We start from the raw sequence: 5868 nt of genomic DNA on the forward strand, positions 1-5868 counted from the left end.
GCCACAAAACGCTAGGAACGTATATCAAGGCACTCGGCTCCCTTTTTAATCTGTAGTTGATTTTAAAGGTTTTAGAACTTACACATATATAATAAATGAATCCATTCAGAAGATTATACATCCCGTCTCGAACGTTGAAGCTAACATTAACCGGCTTGATATTATGAATAATAGGTCGTAATTCAATAAACATAGAAGTTTTAAAACTGAATTCTATAGTTTTTCTGCATACTACCAATAACACTATATAACAAAATTTTTACTTTTTCTTATTTCTGGGCAGAAAGTGTTACTTTCCAATTGCGGATGCCAAAAGTAAATAGAAAACACCCATTATCTTCTTCAGACTTTGCTTTTGTGACTTGGGTAATGAAATTTTCAAATTTACCCATTTTCCAGAACATTCCAGGTAGATTTAGTGCTGAGTAGCTGATAGAGAATTTTCTCGAACTTACAATAATTTGCAAGAACTTTCTAGGATGTTGTAGAGCTTACGAGAATTTTCTAGAACTTTTGTAGTAATATATATACAGGGGCTCACCATTCACCACTTCAGTTTAGTTCTACCTGCCTAAGTGAACACATAGACCTATCTGATTTTATCAGAGATGGTATCAAGAAGCTGCAAGCATTCTCCAGATGCATTCTGCTATGTATGTGGCCAAGTTATCAAAACAAGAGCGAAAAGTACTCCGTAACATCATCTGCTAAAATGTGTGAAGCCTACAAGACATATTTCAGCATTCCTGTCGGGGATCAATACAAACCCTGGGTGCTTCATTTTGCCTGCAAGCACTGCAAAAAAAAAGAAAAAACTCTAGAAGGTAAGACGGACAATTTTTGCTTGTTTGAATGGTAAGATTTTATATTATATAAATTTTAGACCTTTTAACATTTAAATATCTTTCGGTGCACCTCAAAGAGGAATACAACAGCATCAAGACCTTGCTAGAAGCCTTGAAGTATGATGAATATGGCTGGGAAGTTATCGGAGACTTTAAAATGGTGGCATTCCTGAGGGGTCTCCAAGGAGGCTTTACGAAGTTTCCCTGTTAACTTTGCCTTTAGGACAGTAGGAATACTGCAGTGCATTACAACAGGAAGTACTGATCACAACAGACCGAGTTCTCTGTGGGGAGGTACAATGTCAAGTGTGAGCCACTAGTGGACCTCAAGAAGATGTTGTTCCCACCATTGCACATAAAATTGGGTCTTATGAAAGAAGTTGTCACAGCTCTTGATAAGGAGTCTGCAGCCTTCAAGTATCTTCGAGACTTCTTCCCTAAGGTGTCTGAGGCAAAGGTCAAAGCTGGTGTTTTCGTTGGGCCACAAATAAAGAAGATCCTGGAGTGCAGAGAATTCTCCAAGAAGCTCAGTAGGAAGGGGAAAAAAAAAGCTTGGGGCAGCTTTGTCACAGTGGTTCCGACTTTCTTGGGCAATCACAAGGCCAAAAATTATGTGTAACTGGTTGAGGCTCTGGTGAAGAACTACGGCAAAATGGGCTGCAGGATGTCCCTGAAAGTCCATATTCTTGACGCTCATCTTGATAAATTCAAGGAGAACATGGGACCATACTCAGAGGAGCAAGGCGAACATGTCCAACAAGATATACTGGACTTTGAACGCCGCTACCAATAAGCGTATAACGAAAACATGATAGGAGACTATATCTGGGGGCTGATACATGAAGGTGATTTACATTACAGTCGCCAATCTCGAAAAACTATTCACTTCTAAACATTTTGTATAACTTTAGTATTAATACAGCTAAATCTTCATTCATATGTTGTTTTATTCAGACCTTATCTAAATGAAAATGTGCAAATTTGCCCGTTTTTACATAGAAAATAGGTTAATTTATAAATTAAATTATCCAGGTCACAAAAGCAAAGTTTGAAGGGAATAATGACCATTTTCTGTACTTTTACAACATGAGCAATTAAGAAATAACACATACTATCCAGGAACAAAATTTGTGTTACAGAGTGTAGTTATATTTTAATTTTTAAACACTGCACTCTGCAGTTATTGATAAACTACGTAGTGAACAATAAAACGTTAAAACGAAAACTAAAGTAACCGTTCAAGTAACAATGTTGTCACAAAAGACGACACAGTTTAATTTATGCTTTATTAGAAATGTATACTTAATGGAATATCATTTATCCTTCAGAAGGTTAGAACATGGTTCAGTAATGGTGTCCAGATTAGCTTCTTACTTAGCTATGTTTTATCTCCGTAGCTATGACTGGACATGTCCAAAACTTTAAGCCGATTGTATTTAAACGATGTATTTTTAAATCTTTTACACTCACTAAATATACCTGCCATGTTCAAAAGTGTTTCTTATATTTAGATAAAAGATGGCGAAATATTAAGATTACTGTTGAAGAAATAGAGACTGCATTTACCATTTCAGGGCCTTAAAATTTTAAATAACAACACAAAATTATTGGTATATTATAATCACATAAACAATCTTTTCCAAGTTCATATTTCAACTATAGACGTTTCACACTTTCTGGTTTCAGGAAGACTCTAATTTTTATGTTACCTCACCAGATCTTATGAAATACACTTACAAAATCTGGCATTCCACCTAAAACTTCATAAATGAAAAACTTAATTATCAATATTACGAAAACATATTGGGCTCCTCATGGCCAGGTAGTTTAAGGCGTTCGACTCGTAATATGAAAGTCGCGGGTTCGAATCCCGGTCGCACCAAACATGCTCGACCTTTAAGGCATAGGGACGTTATAAAGTGACGGTCAATACCACTATTCGTTGGTAAAAGAGTAGTCCAAAAGTTGGCGGTGGCTGGTGATGACTAACTGCCTTCCCTCTAGTCTTACACTGCTAAATTAGGGACGGCTAGCGCAGATAGCCTTCGAGTAGATTTGCACGAAATTCAAAACAAAGTTTCTCCGCGGAGAATACATCAGGTAATCAAATGTGGCGTTGCCATAAAAAAAAAAAAAACCAACAAACTAAACGCTTAAATGTTTCTGTTGTGTTCCATAGTTCGCCATTCAGTGGATCGACTCAAATTAATCTCCAACCAAAATATGTTAGTATTTACCTACATGTTAATAACGTACGATGGGGAAAACTTAGTATTCTGGGTTCACCAGAAAGCTAAATAATGTTGCATATAAAGGACACTAAATTAACTACGTATTTGAAACCAAGCCTAAATTATATTCGCAATTTTCGAAATATAATAATCAGTATCACTGTTGTACGGTTTTTATTATTTTTTGAGAACTTTAACACAAAATATATTTTCACGTGACTAATCTGTATCATTTAACATCAATACAAAATCAGTTTTGAATTAAGAAAATACGATTAGAACCGAATGAGCTGTAGAACTGAGGTGGAAATATTACCTTATATTCATAATCTATAAGTCAGGACATGGCCAGGTGGGTTAAGGCGTTCGACTCGTAATCTGTGGGTCGCGAGTTCGAATCCCCATCGCACCAAATATGTTTGCTTTTTCAGCTGTGGGGTCGTTATAATGTACGGTCAATCCCGCGATTCGTTGGTAAGAGTAGCCCAAGAGTTGGCGGATGGTGGTAATGACCAGCTGCCTTCTCTCTAGTCTTACGCTGCAAAATTAGGGGCGGCTAGCACATTTAGCCCTCGTGTAACTTTGCGCGAAATTCACAAACAAGCAAACCTTCACAATCTATATTTCTGGCTATATATAATGTTCCTACACAAAGAATATAACCAGTAACAATTATTTAGTTTTGTACACCTTGTACAAGCTAACAAAGTAGTAAATACGTAAGTTACAGTCTCGTAACTATAAAATAAATCAACATGTCACTAAAGTATCACGTAACCAGTTTAAAGCTGTACTCAGTGATAGTTTCGTAGTTATATAACGAACTTACATGCAACTATTGTCAAATCGCACATAGTTATGACCCCTTAGCTACAAAAGCGATATTTCCATCTCATAGCTATTTTGTAATTTACACGCGATAAATTATCATGTAATTAAAGATAAGCTGCGCGTAGTTACGTTTTTGTAACTATAGAACAAACCTAAACGTCAAAAAGTCATCGCATACCTATAGTTTCATAGCTCTAAAACACGTAATTAACGTACAGCTTCTGTAGCTCTGAAGCGATGTAGCTGCAAAAAAACATTTTTATGTACATATAATAAAACAATGGATTTTTGTGTACAATTACAATTTCGCAACTAAGAGACGCATCATAACAATTACCCATAAAAGTCAATTGTAACTCGAGGTTTCAGAAAGTATGGTTTTAGTCTCAAAACTTACAAATAAACGAATAGAGTATAAACTAGTTAATAAGAAACAAAGTACATTTTACGTAAAATAGAACAAAAGTCGTTGCTTTCTTACATAAATATACTTTATAACAAAAACTGAGTTAACGAACTAAATATAATGAATTGAAACATAAGTACTATTAGTAGCAGCTTAATGCACAAATTGAAACATAAGTGCTATTAGTAGCAGCTTAATGCACAAATTGAAACATAAGTGCTATTAGTAGCAGCTTAATGCACAAATTGAAACATAAGTGCTATTAGTAGCAGCTTAATGCACAAATTGAAACATAAGTACTATTAGTAGCAGCTTAATGCACAAATTGAAACATAAGTGCTATTAGTAGCAGCTTAATGCACAAATTGAAACATAAGTACTATTAGTAGCAGCTTAATGCACAAATTGAAACATAAGTACTATTAGTAGCAGCTTAATGCACAAATTGAAACATAAGTACTATTAGTAGCAGCTTAATGCACAAATTGAAACATAAGTACTATTAGTAGCAGCAATGCACAAATTGAAACATAAGTACTATTAGTAGCAGCAATGCACAAATTGAAACATAAGTGCTATTAGTAGCAGCTTAATGCACAAATTGAAACATAGTGCTATTAGTAGCAGCTTAATGCACAAATTGAAACATAAGTGCTATTAGTAGCAGCTTAATGCACAAATTGAAACATAAGTACTATTAGTAGCAGCTTAATGCACAAATTGAAACATAAATACAATTGGTAACAGATAAATGAAGGTATTGAAACATTATACAATTAAATTAAAGATATACCTAATATATAAATCATTGTGAGTGTGTGTCCGAGAAAAATACAAGATGGTATATCTATCCATTTATATCTTATATACTTCCACGTTTATTGATCAATCAGCACCAAACTTGACGTAGTAATGTAGGATGACACGAGGAAAGTTGTGATGTGGATTGGACTTATATGAACCTTGTATATACAATGTGTATCTCTATCTGTTCCTTCTACTTTTCCACACTTCTTGATCAAGCAGCACTATAGTTATCACACGGATTTAGGATAACATAAAGATTACTATGACAATGTTGTTTTATAATCCTAAAAACATATTACTAGATAGCAATGTTATTTTATAATCCTAAAAACATATTACTAGATAGCAATGTTATTTTATAATCCTAAAAACATATTACTAGATAGCAATGTTATTTTATAATCCTAAAAACATATTACTAGATAGCAATGTTATTTTATAATCCTAAAAACATATTACTATATAGCAATGTTATTTTATTATCTTAAGAACCATATTACTAGATAACAATGTTGTTTTATGATCCTAAGAACCACATTACTAAATAACAATGTTGTTTTATGATCCTAAGAACCACATTACTAAATAACAATGTTGTTTTATGATCCTAAGAACCACATTACTAAATAACAATGTTGTTTTATGATCCTAAGAACCACATTACTAAATAACAATGTTGTTTTATGATCCTAAGAACCACATTACTAAATAACAATGTTGTTTTATGATCCTAAGAACCACATTACTA

This window comes from Tachypleus tridentatus, chromosome 6 (genome assembly GCF_004210375.1).
Source record: "Tachypleus tridentatus isolate NWPU-2018 chromosome 6, ASM421037v1, whole genome shotgun sequence".
NCBI classification, from domain to species: Eukaryota; Metazoa; Arthropoda; class Merostomata; order Xiphosura; family Limulidae; genus Tachypleus; species Tachypleus tridentatus.